This window comes from Lathamus discolor, chromosome 5 (assembly GCF_037157495.1).
Source record: "Lathamus discolor isolate bLatDis1 chromosome 5, bLatDis1.hap1, whole genome shotgun sequence".
NCBI classification, from domain to species: domain Eukaryota; kingdom Metazoa; phylum Chordata; class Aves; order Psittaciformes; family Psittacidae; genus Lathamus; species Lathamus discolor.
In genome coordinates, this window is record NC_088888.1 from 32,000,202 (window position 1) to 32,020,750 (window position 20,549).

At 48.8% G+C, this 20,549-nt stretch overlaps 1 protein-coding gene across 7 annotated transcripts in view; it reads left to right on the forward strand.

The window, feature by feature from the left end:
* Positions 1-13,323, forward strand: part of TOMM20 (translocase of outer mitochondrial membrane 20) — a 115,005-nt gene extending 101,682 nt beyond the window's left edge. For 3 of the 7 annotated variants that reach the window (XR_010613013.1, XR_010613012.1, XR_010613011.1), the window contains one exon: positions 10,204-11,527. The gene's annotated coding sequence lies outside the window, so the exon portion shown is untranslated. Of the gene's footprint in view, positions 1-10,203; positions 11,528-12,147 lie in introns of those variants that run through there. The other 4 variants (XR_010613014.1, XR_010613015.1, XR_010613016.1 and 1 more) reach the window with 4 other exon arrangements.
* Positions 13,324-20,549: the final 7,226 nt, after the last annotated feature.

The following is a 20,549-nucleotide window of genomic DNA, read 5'->3' on the forward strand; positions in this document are numbered from 1 at the left end:
GTGGTTTAGGGGGTGGTCTGACTGCTGAGCTCTTCTCTGCATTACCCTGCTTGAGCCTGTGCCGTGTGGCTCCTTCTAAGGCAATGGCACAGCATGTGAAAGGCACTGAAATGTTGCCATTTAAAGGTGATCTATGGTTTGTCCTTCTAGTTCTTTGCTTTTAAAGCTTCTCACTGGCAGGGAACCACCATAAAACACAAAAATGTAGCATGCTTTTCTTGGAGAGACTCAGTGTCTCTACTCCCCAAAACACATCACAGAAGTGTATAAAGGATGTGTTCTTTGTCCTAGAGATGTGATCTAAACACAGATAAAGTAAAACTAAAAAGATGACATAACGGGAGACTAGAGGAAAGGGCACTGAGGTGTTATATTCATGGGGTACTGCAGCCTTTGCTAAATTCATAAAGAATAGCAACGGTGATTCTGTGTGTGCCTGTGCATGTATGCATGCATGTGCATATGTGTATGTAGGACCATTAGTTTAAAAATTCATCCCATACATAATTTGAAGTGAAAAAGTCTTGCTAGTGGTGCTTGCTGATCAAAGGGGATGAAGAGGAAAAGAGGGTGGAAGAGAAAATTTTTCCATAGGCACCTAGGTTCCTCTCTGAGCCCTCCAAATCCTGCTCAGCTCTGTACTTAAAAGGCAGCTCACACATACTCTCACATGTTTTCTGTGAGCTTGAGACCCTGTCTCTTCCAGTTCATTAGAGGGCATTAGCTGCACTGATGTGAAAATGCTTCCTGGGACGTGTTAATCTGGTTTTCACGGTACCTGGGCTCAGGTTCGCTAGCTCACAGGAAGCCTTGGGTAGCTCTTATAACCATGACTCGTTACAAAAATATTCTTGTTGTCTGGAGAATGGGGATAATGCTTGGTTATCTTTCTGCCAGGAGTTCTGATGATTAATTATTTAGTCTTTATAGAGCACTCAGATATTTGGATACCTCTTGATAGAATCACATATCCCTTTAGCTGTCAAACCACAATAGCACCTTTTCAGCCCTGCTGGAGATGCAGAGAGAGATAGTAAAACATCCCTACTGCCTAAACACACTAAGTGAGTGGCTCTACCTTTATCAAAGCAAACCACAACAGGTTTCACTACTTGAATGAAATGAAACCTGAAAGGAGATATGAACAAGAGACAGTGAGGACATTAATACTAGGCTTGGTGGAAGACTTCCTGGCTGGCTTTTCTTGCCCAGAAAGTCCCTTAGAAAAGAGAATTAATGGGTTTTATACACACGTTGGCAGCATTTCTCCAGCTGGTGCTGCCCATGTTCTGTGTGCTTTCTTCCTATCCGAGGGGTTTGAACACTTTGTGTTCACGGTTATGTAGCCTAGGTCAACACCTTTGTGGATGGGTTCATCTGCAGTGTACTGCAGAGGTAGAGCAAGGTGGGCAAAGCAGATAACACCAAAATGTCACTGCCTGCCTGGATTAGTGCAGGGCCGTGGGAAGGCTTATAGCCTGGATGTTAATCTGCAGTGCTCGGAAATCCAACTCAGTGGCACCAAGGGACATCCCCGTGGATGTGTTCCCTGGCAGCCTGTTTCAGAGAGGAGGTCAGGCCGGGTGCTAAAGCAAACAACCTGAGTCACTTGCTCAATAATCTCTAGTCCCTGTCAGCAAATGGTGATGACGCAGTGCTCCTTGCTCCTGGCCAGAAGCCACAGCAGTACAGTGCCACCAAAGGAGACCTCCACTTTGTACTGCCACGTGGTACTTGGAGCAAAGCAGGGTGTTTTTCTCTCTTACAACAGGCACAAAATGGCAGATGAGCATTTTGGAGCAAAGTTGGATTTCAGTGCAAGTCAAACTTTAAGTTCAGCAGACCTGAGTTTGCTTTAGTATGTTAAATTCACGGATGGATCTGTTCTGGACCTTGTAATAATTTCTGTTCTCTATTTACTCTTTGGATGGATTGGATAAACTGAAACCATCCTGATTTTACCACTATAAAGAGGTAGAAAATCTGAAGCTTTTCATTCAGACCATGCAGAACAGGCTGTGATGTCTTCATATAGATTAAAACCCAGCTTTAATCTGTTTCTGGTTTTACAGAATTATAGCCTAACTGATCTTGCATAAACCCAATACCCAAATTCTTCATCTCATCTTGGTTTCCATTACCTACCTTAAAAAAGGTTTTTTTTTTTTTAAAGTCGCAGTAAAGTACAGCTTCAATTACATCCTGTTAATAACTAATCATTTAATTATGACTTAGTGCAAGATCCCACCCCACCAAAGATTGGCATTTAAAGGATTATGCCTGCAGGGGTGAGGACAGTTTGGTTTCAGAGCTGTGTCTCCTTGGTGTGACTGTTCCTGACGGATTGTGAACAAAATTGTATTGTGAAATACATGTCCTTATTGGAATTGCTGTTAACTTCATAATTGCTCTGTAATTACTAAAGAGAGAGTATCTTACACTTCTGACAGCCAGGTGCATGTATTGCTCAACCTTAATTGACTTGGCTCAGTTCCTGCGGGTGCTTTCCTATTCTCTTTCAGTTGTGCAATACCAAAACTGACTAAATGGTGCATCTGCTGTTTGTTCCTGCTTCGGAGTTAACAACAGGAACAATCAGAGGTGAACTTTGGAGAAGCTGGAGGCTGGTTGGCCTGAGCTGGGAGCTGGGCATGCCGCTCCTGCCATGAGCACCTTCCCTGGCTAGAGGCTGTGCCGCCTTGTCCCATGGCAGGGTCCACGCAGGGCAGTGGGGAACAGAGCCTGGCTCTCATCCATCACTCCTGCCCTGCAAGCAGGAAACAACACTGCAGCGTCTCAACAGGCAGCATCTCCAGGAGCTGAGAAGGCTACCAGAAGAGAGGTCAAGGGTCTTTCTTCTGGACATCTTCAGGCTGGAATTTGAGTTAAAAAAGTTTCATCTCCAACTGTTGTTAGGAGTGGGGCTGCAGTGAGATAAACAGTGAGTTGTCAGCGGCTTCAGAAGTGATTCCTGCCCTGGGGGAAGTGCCATTCATCTGTTTAGCTGTATACTGGGTCAGAGCTTACACTGAAGTATTGCAGATTGTCAGCTTTGTCTGTGGCTTTGGGAATATTTCAGTGGCCCTTGCTGCATGCACTGGCATTCTAATAGAGCTTTATGAAAGGCCTTTTTTGGTGTAATCTGTCAACAGATAAGCCTGGAGAAAAAGAGGAGAATCCAGCACTTTCCCCAAGAGAGGCAGCAATGAAGATGCATGCATTAAACATCCTCCTCTGCCTGTGGTACACCCAGCACAGCAAGACCTTTAAGGATCTTGTCAAGCACGGTGCTAGCTGAATGGGTGTCCTGCCTGTTGAAAGCTTTTCTTAATGATGTTTCCACTTGCATGTAGAGAATAAACTTCTTATCCCTTTCTTTATCTTCTTCTCCAGAGGAACAAATGATTCTGGAATACGTGACCAAGGAACAACAACTTCATGGGGGTGTTGTCAATTTTTATTGACTTCCCAGCAGAGCAGAAATCACTGAAGCGGGTTACTACAGACACAACCTGCTTGTTACGCACGTGACAGCCATGCGGAGCTCTGACCAGGCAATAATTTCTCCCAGGACTGACATTATGCCTCCAAGGCCACAAGCAGCGTTAGTTTCCAAGCAGCAGGAATGCATGGCTGGCTGCAGAGTATCCCGCTCTGTCCACAGCTCTCCACAGTCTCCCATAACCAGCCCACGCGCCTGTGGGGCTTGGATGCTTTTATTAGCATCCAGCTCCCAGCGGCTGCCGCTCGGGGCCGTGTGTGCCCGACACCTTCGTTCCTCACAGCCCAGGCTGCCCGTGGCCTATTTTCTGGGCTCCTTACTGGAAACTCCTGCATCTCTGGCTCTGCGCTCTCCTCCGCCAGGGAGATGGAGTCCCCCTTGGGCTGAGGAGGCAAAACCCGCCTCTTTCTGAAGATGCTTCAGTGTCATGTTTCAATTCAGTCACTGTTTCAAGGTCGGACGGTGCCAGTGTTGTCCTCATGGACTGAAAGTATGCAAAGCATCTGGCTTGCCCTGTCTTTTCCTCAGTTGTCTGCTTATCCACATAGGGCAGACATTCCATCTCCAAGAGCAAAGCGCGTACTTTGCATTGTAACAGGGGAATTTGCCAGCTGCCGCTGCCCCCCTTTTCCCATTTCCTCCCTTGTTAGTACCCATATTCTACCGAGAAACGTTTCAGACATAGGAGACGCAGCAAAACACCGATGTGTTTCAGGAGGTGCTGCGAGAGACCAGGAGGGGGATTTTTAACGTCAGGAAGCAGTTGTGTCCCCAAGGCCCCGCAGCCGGCGCAGTTCTAGGAAACGCTTTGAACTGGAGAAGGATATGAGATTTTTGGTGAGTGACTCATGTTTTTTATAGCTCACCAGTTTCACAGCCTTGGAGGCTGAGCGGTCTGCACACAGAGCAGGTGCAGCCAGTGCCCCGTGGCAGCCTGGCTCTGCACACAGGTAGTTTGCTTCAGCACTGCTGCAGGGAGGGGTGCCCTTGACCTGCTCAACCCTGCTGTTGTGCTGGCTGTAGGAGCTCCCAGGGCTCTGCGCTGGACATCCATCTATATGGGCACAGGGGGAGACCGGAGAGGATGGTTGCGTGCCTCGTGACGTAAAACTGCACACTTCAGAGGGAGTGGGGAAGAGAAAGCTGGGGTAGGGAGGCTGTAGGAGAGACCTGTACGGGAGCAGCTGTGTGCTGTGGTGTGGGAAAATGAATTCCATGTGCCCACAGATACGTCGTGATGGGCACCCGAGGTGGGGGGCACTGAGTTCTGCCCCTCAGCACGCCAGGGTCTGAAGGAAAGCCTGAACCACTTTGTGCACAGTGCGTTGGTCTTGCTGCTGTACCTTCCTTTCCAGTGAATTTACAGCTTCTTGTAAGACTCTTGCCAGTAAATGGAAGTGGAAGGAGTGGGAAGTCATGGGAAGATGAAGATGTAAGTGCAGCACAACTGTGCTTTATTAGATACAGTTACTAGCTAGTTATTGATTCAGCCTCGGGTTAATGCCTGAATCTAAGTGTGACTTTGCAGTAGTTCACAACACACTAGTTTTTGAAGCTGCAACGCTCTTGTCTTCTTTTCCTCTGTCTGTGGCATGCTCCTAAGTATCTTCCCTTTGAATACCATGGCCAGGTGCTTTCTACACATATGCAGAGCAAATGTGAGACCTGTTTTTTTCTCCAGAAAACCCTCTTGGACCCTTGGTTCTGTCATTGGCTGGATCACCTGGCTCCTCTGTGCCTGCTCCTATTCCCAGTCTCCTCTGCAGTGCATTTTCTCCCAGATGTGTGGTTCTGACTGGAAAAAAAAAATCACATAGGAGTGTTTTTTAACAGGGTCCTGCCAAAGTTTGGTCCCACATCTGGGCTAAGTGGTGGACTGGGCCTCCCTTTCCCTGGGTGACTCTGTGGGGCATTGCTAGCTCAGCATCGCTCAGCAGTGACCCACCTCCTGATACGGAGATGCACCTTGGCCTCGGAAAATATAAAAGGCCTCATCCTGCAGACCTTTGCAGGCAACTCTTTCTTTATAACTTTATGGTGTTTGGAGGCAGGGGCTTGTGTGGAGGCAGGAGGATGGCACCCATTTCCCACTGCTTCTTGGTTACCTTGAGGCAAGTTAGCCAGGTTGTAGATTAACTGTGCACTAAAGCCCCACAATTACAGAGCCATTATAGATATGCCATTGCGTATATCCTTGTGTTTATTACTTCATTCTTTGTTAAATCCCTTTCTCAAAGAAAAATACACCGAACATGCAGTGCCGCAGGCTGAACTGATGCAGGCTTTTCTGGCCTGACTTCCTCCTGAATGGGACATGCCCTCCTGCCTGCCCTGACCACTGTCTGCCCATCCACCCTGGGTCTCGGGAGGATGCCTTGGGACTGAAGGACCTTGAGGAGATGCCCATTGGTGCTGCTAGGCATGAGCTGTGGTAGCAGAGGGCCTCTCATGCTGCCTGCAAGCACAGCACACTTCTGCCCTCCCCATGAACTCAGCTCGGAGCTGCCTGCCATGCTGTGATCACCAGGACTTAGGCTGCCGGGGCTTACCAAAACCAAGCAGGGCTTGGTGCTGGGAAGGAGGACATAAGAGCGGAGTCTTGCAACTGCTGAAAGCTGGTGGTGGCGGAAGAGGGGAGTAAAGACCCCCTGTGCAGAGGGAGACCAGGGTGGAGGCTGGATCCTTGCATCCGCCCCACCGCGGCTCCCTGCACAAAAGCAGGCAGAGGTGCCAGCATCGGCTGGCATGCTGTGGAGGTGTTTAGTTTCCTCTTTGTCTGCGAGCTGGCAGTCTGTGTGCATGCGATATGACTCAATCCGATAAGGAGAATAGCCATCTCTTCCTTCTGCTCTCAGGAGCAGGGGCAGACACCAGCCTTGCAAGGGGTCTGGGAGTGTGCTGGTGCATGGGGTCATGCTGCCTGGCTGTCAGGGGAGCCAGTGTGAGCCTGCAGAACTGCTTACAGCGTTTTCTCATCAGCTGGCCAATTTCTCTCTTAATGAACACGTTATATTGGCATGGCTCTTGAATGAATGCAGAAAGCATTGGGAAATGCATGTTGACTTACAGACAGCTGGAGATTTAGCATGGTTCACAGAAACACCAGTAGCTGAGAAAGTATTCATGAAAACAGCCAGCCATTTGCACTAGCTTAACACTTGCACTTCTGGCTGGGACAAGGAAGTGGCAGCTCCTTAGGAAAACAAGTGGGCAGGCTCACTCAGGTGTATCTGAACTGTAGGAAGAATCTAGCTTCAAGCCAATTCTGATTCAGTTTGAGGAAACCAATCCCTCAGCCTTTGTGCTGGCTGTGAGTCTCAGGTCAAAACTCCAATGGTATCAGGCAAGAGACTTTTGAAAGGGTTGGGGGAGTAGGAAAGAGAAAAGACCCAGGTATTACAGTGCTTTGCAAATCCCACATCAAAACCCAGATCCAAGCATTGCTGAGCTGGGGGATACTGGGAGTACAAAGTTTGCCCCTCAGGCCTGTCTGCCATGCTCTTCTTTTTCTTCTAACATTTGCCACTGAGCTGCAAGCAGAAAACAAACTCTATGGCATGGACTCCAGCAAGTCTCTCTGCATGTGGTAACGGCCCTGTGTGCATCAGCAGGTCTGCAGAGCTCAGGAAAAGCAGTGTGGCACAGGCAGAGGCTGAGAGGCACCGGTGAGTCCTGGGTGGGGGAACTGCACTGGCTGTGTTTAGTGCCAAGCTCAGACTGTGGCTGTGGCTAGAGAGGTAGCTGGGGCAAGGCAAGGGGGGCTTCAGAGAGGTATAGCTCTTTGGGAGTCCTCCATCCTTATCCCTGGAGCTGCGCACTGCAATGGGTACAGCCTATCAGACATTTCGCTGACAGTAGCCTTCTTCTATGGTTTCAAGTTGCCAAGTGCCACCCTTCTTTCCTCCATTCCCCCCTTCATGACTAAAAATACTAGTGCATCCACTCCCTAATGTCTAGAGATTTTTGGGAGGTGCAGAGTTAGCAATGTAAATGTCAAAACAGAATGTGGTTTGAGCTTGAAAAAAAAGTGGAAAATACAGGGATGAACACTGAGTGCAGCCTTCCTGTGGCACATCCTCACCTGCATCAGGGCACCCCGCTGTCAGAAGGAAACACTCCCTCCCAAAGCATACATCGACACCCTCTCCCTTTGCAAGCAGAATTAATCACACTTATGTGCCATATTCCATTTTAATTTTTATTGCAGAGTCCAAGATTAAAGGTTAATGTAGTACGTCTCCCCATCTCCACTCCCATTACAATGGAGTGCTTTGAATAACTATTAACTTCGCGGTTAACCGAAAGAAAATTGTTAATCATCGACAAGCTTATGTTGCATAAAAATCATTCTCTGTAACCTTCTCCCGACTGTGGGAGAGCCTTTTCCTCAAGGCTGACCTTCAACGACACCGGGTACCTGCAGCCTGCAAAACACCGAAGATCATATTATGTGGGCTTATCTGCTAGCCAAGGTCACAAGCTATGTGAACCACTGGAGCGCAACTTATGTTTCTTGGTGTTGATGTTCATCCAATGTTTGGTTCTGCTGCCAGGGCCCTCAGAAAGCACCTAATGAGCAGCTTTGCTTTGTTTTTCTTTTCATTTAGCAAGTTAAGGGTAATCTGTGGAGTGCTGGGTGCTGCTGGGCACAAGCTGTGGCAGTACAGCCTGTCCTTTCCCCACCACAAGACACGGGCAGACCGGCGCGTGTGTGCACGCTGCGGTTCAGTGGCAGGGTTAGGGCTGCCTGCCCTGGGGACCAGCTCTCGTCCTGGCATCAGAGATGCAGGGCAGGAGGGAAGCCCCTTGTGAATTAGACATCCCCCTATGCAGAAGAGCCCACTGGCACTGCAGGTGCAGGGTGCTGCTTTCTGCCCCTCCTTGCAGCTGCTGCAAGTGGCCAAGCTTGGCTGCAGAGGTGCTGCCTCCTTGTTGAGCGATTACATACAGGAGGCTTGCATCCAGCCATTCAGGAAATAAATCACCCACTGTTTGTGAAGTAGGAGGGAAGCACTTGGGACAGTGAAAGATTAGACTGTAAGCCTCACAGAACTCCCCTTCTGGCTGTAAAGATGGGCTGCGGATGTTGTGTTTTTTAGCTCTTTAAATGATTATTTCTGTGCCAGACTTATTAGGCAAGGTATTGTTGGGATCTTGGCAAGGAGATAAACACGGCTGCAGGCTTCACAGTCGTTCCTCTCCGCATCTGGTCACTGTCAGGCCTTCAGCTAATAGGCTGAGGACTGTGTGCTACTGTAAACAGCCTCTGCAGCTGCTAGGGGCTAAATGTAACTATATATTGCTCCAAATACAAACATTTCCACATTAGGCATTGCGTATCCTCCCCCAGCATAGAGCTGCAGCCATTGACCTCGGGAGCCTGCACTGCATCAGCTCGCCCTGGCTTCTCCTTGGCCAGCAAATCCTGTCTCTTTTTATGGCTGTGGTTCTCAAAAGTGAGAGCAACAACCCCAGCTTGGCTCAAGCTGTATGTGGCCAAGCATTGTGCAACCTCCTGCAGATGGTCTCAGTGCTGAATAGCCAGTAGCCATGGGGTGACAGAGGTTGGAGTCTGGCACGGGGGAACTTGGTGGGGACAGGGGCTCATAAACAAGGTGGGGAGAAATGGGTGGTCTCAGGCAGCAGGGAGCTGCAGAGGGAAGGGCTTTGGATAAAGGCACAGATAGCTCCAAGATATCCTAGGACTTTATTATAAACATTGCTGGTTGGGACAGCCCAAGCCCTGCAGAGAGGAAGTCAAGGGCTGGGAGCTACTCTTGGCTCTTGCCAAGGGCTTCAGGCAAGTTGTTTTGCATGCAAACATGAAGCCCCATGCAGGTGTCCAAGTACAGTGCCCAGATCCCCTAAGCAGTGTACTTGTCCCCTCTTCTTCCTCCCCTGTTTTGTGCTTCTGTCTGCTGGGAGCAATTTGGAAAAGACTGCTTTCAGCAAGGTGTTTTCTAAACCCGTCTCATGAGAAAGACAATTGTATCTCATTAGCTGGAGTCCTAGGTCACCCCTATGATAAAATCAGCTTCCATCCAGTATATGCAGGAGTGCTGCCTCATGCCTGAGTGGAGTCCATGAGTGAAGGGGGCTTGTTGTAGCCGTTTTCTGGTCTGGCCTGTTCCCAAACCACTGCAGAGGTCTGTCCTTCAGTGCCTGCTCAGGTTAACTGGGTAGAGGACAGGGCTCAGAGGGGCTTTTCTGCAGTACAGTAGCTCAGAATCTAAAAGCAATCTCTGCGGTAGAGACCCAGCATCCAGCTCGGCAGGTGTGTCCCAGGCAGCAGCCCCTGGTTTGGAAATTCAGCATGCCGTGCTGACCAGGCCCTGCTTAAATACATTCTGATTAATGTAGTGTTAGCCTGTTTACATCAGCAGTCCAGCCTGCTTGTCCATTGCGCAGCACCACTCAGTGTTGCAGGAAAGAAAGACGCCTTTTGCTGTTTGGCTGACTCCAGGCTGGATCAGCTGGCCAGGTGCACAGCCAATTTCCATTGCTGCTTTGAAGCTGGGAAGTATTTTGAAAAGAATAGAGCCTTTAACCTTGTAAGTAAGAGCCATTTATCTTAGGATAAAAAAAGTGCTGGCATGGAAAAATTCCAATGCTATGAAAGTCTCTTTTCCTGAATGTCTTGGATACTTGCTGGATTAGGTTCACCGGTAAGGAGCTCGAAGTTATGAATGTCTCTTTTACAGAAAAGAGCTGCAGAAGGAAAAGGCATGCACTGGCATACTTGTAAGTGGGACAGAGCGAGATTCCCCATGGACTAGACATTTCTGAGATTGCTTTTAGAGGTACGGTCAGTATTGCTGCAGTGAGCCGAGGTGGTAGTAAATACCCAATATAACTATAGCTGTTACCGTTTCCCAAGGGTATGGTATCAGCAGAATACCTTATATAAACAAACGCGAAGCACTATTGGCTTTGCTCTGCACGGTTGTTTAATAACGCTTTGTGCTCCGTAGAGCATCAGAGTGTTTTATAGACGCTAATGAAATTAGCCTCATGATGCTCTTTTCATGTAAGGAGGTGTTCCTAGCCCTTTCACTGGGCTGAGTGTGTGTGTGCTCCCAGATGCATGGGACGTGTGTGCCTGTGCTTCCCAGCAGGAGACATCCCTGGGGGATAGGACCTTCTGCAGCCCTTGGTCTGCTCCACCACTGCCTCCCTACCACTGCCTCCCTATCTGCTTTCTGCTGCCTGGCACCCAGGGTGGATACAGAAAGAGGTGTTGGGACCATGCTGCTGTGTCACCCCCTGCAAGGCCCAGGCTTTCTGCTGGGTCAGAGCAATCTTCCACTGCCCCAGGTCCTATGAGCAGAGGCAGAAAACCCAGATCCTCTTCTCAGGTCACTCAGGATGTCTTTGCTGCACTACAGGGCCTTACATCAGCTCGCAGTGGTTCAGCTCCAGGACTTTTTCCTACACAACCAGTGAATCCAAATAGCAGCCTGGATACTGGGGATGCTGGAGCAGATCTGTCTCGCTTGCGTTGTGCATGTTTATGGCTTCTTTGCGTTAAAGGTGGGATGTTTGCTGCCTGCCCTTCTTATAGAACAGTAGCCACAGTTTTGTCACAAACATCAGTGCTGGCCCTGGGGTTATTACTGGAGCTTTGCTTTAAATAAATCCTAAGCAAACCTCTCTCTCTGTTTTTCTTGACATGGTACTGACTGGTGCTTTCCAAGAAACAAGGAAAAGAAAAACTGGATTCACAGTGGTGACTTTGACTCCATCTGGCAAAGGCAAACTGATCTAAATGAGAAAGGCACAGCCACGAAGAGAAAAAACAAATGGGTCACCGAGAGAACCAGCCTGTTCCTTCTGACCCAGTAGCTGCAAGTGACAAAGTCTCACTGGTACTTGTTTAGAAGATGCCTCCATTTTAGGAGTTGCTCTGTCACAAGAATACCAAAGGGCTTTCAGGTACATGAGATCTGTGTATGGAGTTTCATAATGGAATTTATAAAGTTTGCTGCACTTTACCCCACTTTGCTCAGTAAATATTTTGCTTCTAAATCATCGTTTGCCTTTCTGGGTCGTGTGGGCCGTGAAGCTGGGAGGCTCATGCCTGTTGCAGGGGTGAATTCCTGACAGTGGACCAGGAGCAGGGTGTCCCCCTTCAAATCTCTCCAGAGAGGGCTTCATTTCCCCTGTGGAGTCTGCAGGTTTGTGGTTGCCTGGGAGCTCAGAGGAAGGGCTGAGACCTTCCTGCAAGCTGGGCACTGGCAAGGGCACACATTTTGGAGCTCTCTGGTGGGAGGTCTGGCTTAGGCGTAGCTCAGAGTCGTACCGTGGAGGTCTGACCTCACACTGGCCAGGGGAGCCATCATGCATCCTGGGGGAAGAAACTCCTGGGAGCCCCTCAGAGCCTTTCCTGTCCTCTGCTTTGCTGTGTTACTGTGTCCTGGATGGAGGCTCAGCCAGCGGAAGCTGGGAAACCACTCTGCTTGTGTGGTACTAACACAAGGGTCACTGAAGATGGTCACAGTGAATTAAGGTAGAGAAAAAATGCCATACTCAGGCTTGAGCCCTGATGCCATGCTCAGGCTTGAGTCCCTTTGTTGTGAGACAAGGGGACAAAAATTACACCTTTTAGCATTGTTTCCGCAATCTGACTCCTCTGCTTCCTCCTAAAGGCTTGTTGGCTGACATCTGCCTGCAGCGCTGCCCGTGCTCTGTGGGTCTACAGGGCTCTGTGTTTGGGTACCCTCAGCCTGGGTTTGGCTGTTAGGGTACAGCTGCCAGAGGAAGAGGCAAATCCCAGCACTCCGTGCTTCAGCCCCACTAAGTCACCAGTGTTTGGCCAGCAGTGAGCTCAAGCTGCAGCATTTGGATAGGCTTTTCTGACCCTCTCCCTCTGACCTGTCACAGACGCTTCAACATGTGGTCTGGTTCATCTGGGTAGAAAAGCCCAGCGTGTTCAAACCGGGCTTTTCTACCAATAGGAAGCTGATTGGGAAGACCTCATGAACAGCTGTGGTCTGCTTGGGTTTAGATCTGAGGTGGAGAATCCTGGTGAGCTTTACTGCTCCTGGTTGCAGACAAGCTGGGAGAGGCAATCGCACATGAAGATGCAGGGGTGCAGGTGATGCTTCCCTTTTCCTCAGCCAGAGGCCCTAATTGGCTCTCTATCCCTTTGTGAAGTGGCCACCCCGCCTCTTCCACATATAAATTCATGGACTCTGCTAAGGAAGAGGTGTAAATCTGGTCTTTGGGAGAACACTGCGCTTTGGAGTTGCCACTCCATGTTGCAACACAGGCTGAAACCTGGATGTACTTGAAGGCTTCATCAGGTCTGGGTCCAAATTTTGTGACTGTCTGGACCATGTGCTGCTGAAATTCAAGCTGTGCACCTCCTAAAGCTCCACTTCTGGAGAAAAGCTGCCAATAGCATTCCCTATACACAGCACATTGGGTGGGCTTCTCATTGAGTGTGGGTGGTGGTGCAAAATGCAGTTTATTTTAGGGCTATGTTCACACATCTCATTAAGCATACAAGAATTACCAGGGAGAGCTCAGGCCAGGTTCTGTTGTCCATGCCAGGCAGTGAGCGTGAGCTCCCCAGACGGGCTCTGCCATACAGCAGGTCCTCCCTGCTGCTAATTACAGCTTGGTTTAAGCTGTGAATTTTGAGTTTGAGGGCCACTTCTACAAACTCTCTGTTATCATGACGTATAGCATTGGCAACAATAGGCAGTCTTGATGGGTAGACAGAAATCCCATCCTTGTCTGAGCTGACCACTGGCCTTTTCTAACGCTGCTTAGAGTTTGGTCTTTTTATCATCTGAACGATAAGTGCTCTCACTCTGGTACTTCCTGCTTGGGTTTTTTCTCTTGCCTGTAGTGCCCGGAATATGTGTTAGCAGTCTATTGATGGAAATGATAATTAGGGGATTTGTTATGAGAAATGTGCATGAACTTTTCAAGCTGTCATTCAAAACCAGACTTTTTTACAGTCAGCTTTTGATTATCTGTGGGCTGCAGATTAGATGTTGAAAATGCCGTGTTGAAAAAAACCAGAACTCTTTCAGAGCCCTTATGAAGTATAATGCACAATGGTTTTTTTCTCTTTTATTTATAGCCTCATACTGCATCTTATGTTTTGTTTTTTCAAAAGCAAAGGTATTAAAGCACTGCATTCCTGGCCCTTGTTTACGTGTATTTTGTATTATTTGTTTTGCTTTTCTTTCTCTGCCCTCCTTTCGCCGGATACTGAGAGCTGAGCATATCAGATTCTAGCATCTGTGGAGGAGGGCATGTGACACAGTAACCTTTCCCCAGCTGTTTTCTTCTGGTGCTGCATAAGAGTTTCTGCAGTGTGATGCTGCACAGCCAGATGGGCTGGAGAGGGAGTGCTCTGCTGTGGCGGAAAGCAAACGTCTATACCTGAAAGAGCATGACTGAGTGACAAACAGCTGAAAGAGAAGGGATGCCTTAGGAACCATTTGTCAGGCTGGAGAAGTGGCGGCTTGTTAAAAACGCGCCCGTTCAGTTAAAAGAATGAATTGACAGACGAAGGCTCAGTGCAAATTCAGCTGCCATCACTTCAAAAGCCCTCACAGCTGAATCAGCAGATTTCTGTTTCCATACATAATGGATGCAGCCAGCATGCCATTACAATGCCCACAACAAGACTTGCATTAAGCTCCTTAGGTTAGCTGTTTATGATAGTCACACTGTACAGCTGTAGCTCGTGTTTTTCCTGAGCCTCCCTCTCTTCTCACGCCTTTTGTTTTTGGAGCCCTGGGAGCAGCTGCCTAAGCAAGGAACTGAAGGAGGGAGTGGTACTGACTCAGTGCTAGCCATGCAGAGATTTCCAGCTATGCCTTTCACACTCTCTGTGGCCTTTGCATTGCCCATAAGTCCTGCTGACCCATGCTGGTACTGCCTGTCCCCACTGTTAGCCAGTGGATGGGGCTTGGCAGTGCTGGTGGACCAGCACGCACATCACCAGCATGCAGCAGTGCAGGGATGGGGCACTGAGTGCTTTCTCCCCATGCTTCTCCACGCTCCTTCCTTCCCACCTCCTCAGCCTCTGCTGCCAGAAACACCTTTCCTCTGCCACCACCTCCTCTCAATGGTCCCCATGTCTCTTCAGATATGGCTGCTGCCATACTCTCCTCTTGGTGTGCTGTGGCTCGGGGCATGTACTCCTCCTGCCTGGCTTAGCTCTGGCCATATAACCATTGGGTACAGATAGTGCTGGAGAAGGCCACAAACCAACCCCCAGACTTTGGCAACATTTGGGTCCAGATCCCTGTTCTTGCTAAGAAGTGACACCTGGATTTTATTTTTAGTGGTGCTTGAAGAGTTTGAAAGCAGCTCAGGATTTTCACAGAAACAAGTCATGCTGAGTAAAGTATTACTGAATGGTTGTCAGCACTCACCCAAACCCTACTGCCCTAGAATAGTTTCATTTTCTTGTTTTTTGAGCAGAAGGAATGAAAAACAGTAAAAAACCCAAATCAAAACAAAACAACCCTCAAACCCTCACAACAAAAACCCCAAAACAAAAAAAACCCAACTTTTTCTGTGAAAATAAAAAAAAATATTATAAAGTTGGCACCTTTTTATTCCAACCACAAGGTTTTCTGAAAGCAACTTTTGGCTGAATTTGTCTAAAAAATGTGTTGGCTGAGAAATGTCAACCGGCTCTAATATCTTATGAAAGGTTTTGCACTTAATAAAACTGCAGGCAGGCAGGCAGAAACAATATACCCATTCATCTCCACCTAGCCCCTTGCTCCCTTTCCCTGCTGCCCCGCTCGCTCCTAGAGGTGTGAACCCTACCTGGTGATGTGAGCCTTTCGACTGGCTTGGGTGGGATTTCTGAGCCAAAACCTCATTTTGTGAGCCATAGCAGCAAAGAGAAGCACACATCCCTGCTCTTGGGGGCCACACGGCATCTCTGCCATGGGGCCATGGGAGCTGTGACACATCGATGATGTCTATCATGGAGACCAGTAAAACACAGCAGAGCAAGCAGCGGTGCTGGCTAAGCCCCGTTTCCTCAAACAGGGTTTTTTCCCTCCCTTCCTCCCTTTCTTGACCCTGGGGATACATAAAAGCTGTGGGTGAAACACAGCCCCAGGGAGCTGGCGGAGGAAGGAAGGAGCAGCCAGATCCTCACTGCGGTACAGCACCTTTTGCAGGGGTGGCAATGGGGCAGAGCTGCCCCCCGGGGGCTTCCCTCGCTGCCCCTCTCCAGAAGTGTGTCCTGGAGGCAGAAGCAACATTTCTGTTTGCTGTGCTATTTCGGGAAGTTTTTGTAAGGTAAACAAGGGGCCCCTCTTGATTCATTGAGGTCATAAGTAAACTGTAGGGTGGTATTTACATTGCTAAGGTATTTGCACCAGCTCTCTCCCAGACGGCAAGTTCAGTGGGGAGGAGGTGACCTTCAGCGTTCCTTGTTTTGCCTTCTATCTGGCACGTGGGGGGCCTGCCTGTTTGACGGGAGTGCCTGGGTACTGTAATCAAAATAAATCATCGTCGCCAGCGGTGACACTGCAATGGAAACAGAAACAGGCGCCTGCTTTGCACTTTGCAAAAGTGACATCATTGCGAGGAGTTGGATGGGAGGTCAGAGGATGAACTGGAGGCGGCTGCTGCTGCCTTCCCTGACCACGGCTCTGCTGCCTGGGGCCAGCCTCCTGGCTCCACAGGGCACGAACGAATCACTGCGCATGGCTGGAGAGCTGCTCTGCTGTCCAGATTGAAGCAAATAACAACAGGGAAGTGTTTCTGATGAGTGAAAAGGAGAGACGTGGCCAGGTTCTGGTTCAGCCGATCACATTTTCTGAGGCAAAATTGACAAAGGACTCCCCCCCAGCTCCTGCGTCTCTCCCCTCCCTGGGCAAACCACAAAACCCAACTTTTCATTTTGGTTGCCTGTTTGGGAGGAAAGAAGCCTGTTTAAGACTGCTTTTTTTCCTGTGGATTTATATGGTTCTCACGGTACTGGGAGCTGACTTTGACTGCATTTTCTTAATACTGAAGAAAATGAGCACTCTGAGAATCTACTCAGAGTAGCACTGCTGTGGATACCATAATCATAGGAAAAAACTTTACAGTTTGCATGTATTCAACCCCAGCAGTTCGATATGAGAGCAGGCCACGGGCTGAAGACTGAATTCTCTGATGCCCAGTGAGATATAATAATTCTTTCTCTTCGAAGGAGGATTTGTAGAGACCATGTCAGCTGCATATTTTCATACAGCTTGTAGCAGCAACTTCCTATCTCAGAGGCTGAAATGTTTCAAAGAGGATTTACCGTTTGGTGTCGAGGAAAATACACATGGGAAAGATGTGCATGGAGGAAAGGGCTTGTGCATGGAGGAAAGGTCTTATACATGAAGCAAAGCTGGGTGAAGCAGGTCCCACCTCCAACCACGAGCGGGGCACATATGCTGCCCATGCCTCCGCTGCCTCGAAATAAGGGACTTAAGGCAGGGGTGAGCACAGGTGATGTTTGCCCTCAGGCTGTTGAGCACTTTGGTCTCCTTGGGTAGGAGATATCACTCCCTTGCCACAGGCCCTTCAAACCCCAGGCCGAGGTTCTGGCTCTGCCACTGTCTTCCTTGGTCCCATCCCTTTCCTCCCTGGGAAAGGGTAGTTACAAGCATCCCAGCTGCAGGGTCAGCCAGGGAAGGCTCCCACCTTGGTGAGCTACCCCATGCTCTCTGGTAGTGCTCTGCACCCTGGCAGAACTAGGCGAAGGGCTTTAAGATGAGTTGCTTTAATGCTTCCACACTCTTCCTTTTCTTCCCTCCTCAAAGAGACAAGCCTTAGCTTTGAAGCCTTTGAAATGACATCAAAGGATGAGATTTTCAGAGGAGCTTAAGGGACTTGGGTGCGCTTGTCGCATTGATGGTCAACAGGGCATGGGTGCTTAATCTCTGGAGGTGCTTTGAAAATCTTGTCCTTCGTGTACGTCCTTGCTGGGGAGGAAGTGAGAAGCAGTTGGCAGCTCCTTGGCTTTGTAAAAGGCAGATTCTGCTTTTTTTCTGAAGATAAGACATGATGGATTTGAAGACGATGTCCAAATCTCAGGTTTGCTGTGAAAACCGCCAACTGCTTTTTAAAGGAGAAGCACTTAAAAGCAGCCTGTGATTTTGCCCCATCCAAAAGATGGTAACTCATCTGATAACTCAGGAGCGGCCACTTGCTCTCCCCTCAATGTCACTGCGGGCGCAGCGTAACCTTGCTGGAAACCTGAAAGCCTCTCAACATGGAGGCTGCTACTGGTGGAGGTAGCATGACATTTCTGCCTCTTTCGTGTCATTTTTCAGCAGTACTTCAGTACAGCTTGTGTTACTTTTTGACAGGGCTATCAGCACATGTTTGTTTCTGCTGGTGAATATTAAACCCGGTTGGTTTAACAGCCTGGAGGGGGAACTTGCAGAGGCAGCATGCACCGTTGGCATCTTCTCACTGCCTACAGCACTGATGCTGGCCGGCTTCTACGAGCTGTCCCAGGGCCCTGCAGTGCAGATGGGACTTACCTGGAGCTGTAAGTGTAAGCTGTTGGTGGAAGGGGGCTGTGGCTTGCAGGCAGCCCAGCAGGGGCTGTGGCTGAGGGCTGGTGTCAATGGGCTCCCGCAGAAAGGCAAAGGAAACTTGGCTTCTGCCTTGCTGTTGTGCTATTTTTGTTCAAGGTAATAACAGGAATGACACTGTAAATAAAAATAGACAAGTAAAGAATTTCCCGCATCTGCCTCTGCTTATTTCTTTCCTGGTGAGGAATTATCGCACTCCAGAAAAGCAAATCCTTCTTGTGTGCTCCTTGGAAACTGGGACAATAACACTGGAAGGGAAAGAAGAGATTACGGAGTTGTCACGAGGGTGACAGCAGCATGTTGTACTCTGGGTGCCAAAAATGCATCCTCTAAAGCAAATAATAGCCGTGCTCTGCGGGGCTCATCCTGACAACATGAGGGTGGGCAGAGCCAGTCTCTTTGTGCCAGCCACACTGCCGAGGCTGTGCTGGCGGAGGGCCCTTATCTCTCATCAGCCCGGCAGGGCCCTGCCGCTGGCTCTTGGGTTGGCTTGGCCACATCCCTTCCCTCATGCCTGTCACCCACACTTCACCAGCACCTCACGTTCTGCAGCACCGAGCATTCCTGCCTTAGCCAATAACCAAAGAAGGTGTGTGAGGGGTGAGCGTCTTTCCCTGATGACATCTAACCCCTTTCCACAAATGACGTCCTTTTGTTGCGAAGTCTGAATTTCTGGGGGTAATTTTTTCTTCCCATATGAACCAGGAAGCTGAGACTCCCCCACCCTTACCCACTAAATGTGCCTTTTGGTTAATAACTACTGATTTAATCAGCGTTAACTGCGCTATTCTCGCAGAGCCATGGGACTTTGCCAAGCACTGGATTGCCCGACCCCAGCATCTTGTCACAGCCTGCCTGCTCCTACTTCATACTAAAGAGTGCTTGATTGCTGCATTTCAAGTGTCCTTGGTGTCTGAGGAAATCCCAAGTCACCAGGAAGTGCAGAGACATTTTTCCAGGAGCCCCAGCAGATGCTATGAGTACGCTGCAGATGTGCTGCCGGCCGCAGTGAGGGTGGGATGTGGCAGAGTCAGATGCATCGTCACACAAACTCAGCTGGAAACTTCTCCCTGCCAGAGGGCCTTGTGTGCAACGCATGCTCGCGCTTCCTGCTCTGGCTGAGGGCTTGCAGGGAGAGTTAGTGACTCACTAGGGTGGGAGTCTTGTTAAAGCTGTCATATGCACCTAGCATCAAAAGCTCACCCAGTTTCAGATGTTGATTTTTCCATTCTCGGCTATTCATGGCTGCAATAACGAGATGGCTCACCCCACTATTACTGTCTGTGCAGAAAGCGAAGGACAAGTGACGTCTACTCTCAGAAGCAAATGCAGGAATGTTGGGTTTGGGTTTTTTTCCAAATTGTAAGCAGTAAGATAGTATTTCCAAACCCCTTCTTTTGAGAAACTTAAATTTGCTTTAACTAAAACCAAAATGTCGAAACATAGAAAGCATTTTATCTGAAAGTGTTATCCGTTTTTTATGAAAGCCAGTCATCGATACTGTGGGATAGATGCTTTGAATAAAGAAGTGCGAGCAGGTTCTCGTTTCTCTGCCCCCAGATCCCTGCCACACTGTGATCAAACTGCTGACCACAGTTTACAAAGTTTGAAACTGCAGAGTAAAGAGAAACACCAAGCAGCTTGAGAATGGAGAGGTGTGAAACAGAGGGTGTGAAACAGCAGATCTGATCTGTCGGGTCATCTTCATGTACTGAGACGCAACCCACAAAAGATCCAGAAACTGTCATACAGCCTTTGGACTTGTGAAGATTTTTTAAAGGCCTGTATGAACGTAGTCACTGGCACCATGGAGGATGGATACCCAGGAAAGAGGGATTTGTATGCATAGGAAACCTTGCTACCAGAGATAAATACCTCTGAGAACCTAAATAAGGCCTACGAAATCCATGTTCTGCACTTCCGAATACAGCTTTTGCCGATGTCTGTGGATAAAGTGCACGGATGGTCTCACTCCCTTTCCGCCTCCTGCTATCTGCATAACTGACAGGGCTCTGTCAGTTAAAGTCGTCTAAGCAAACATCCAGCTCCTCCACGCCTCTTACCCAGGTTGTCTTACTGAGGAGCAGAAGACAGTTGAGACTGACAGTAAATGCTGCAGGAGAAAATGTGGGTGGGTGGTGGTTCTAATTTAGGGATGCTCTCCAATTTTACCCATGCTCTCTAATTTTACCTGTTTTCACGCTACTTTAGTGCACACTGTTGGCTAAGGCTTAATGCAGACAGTGCAGAAAGGTACTGTGTGTATCCACTGCCTTGCTGAAGCCTGGACTTTCATAGCAGTCTGTTGTCACCACTGCTCAGGAATAGGATCTTTACTGAGTATATTACTTTCGTGCTTGTCAAGCATTTCCAGAAGAAATTCTTTGTGTTTTAAGATTTTTTCTGAAGTTCATGATCAAAAATATTCTCAGTTCCAGGCTTAGTCTTCTGAGGTGTTAGGTTTGGGGTTTTTTTTTACCATG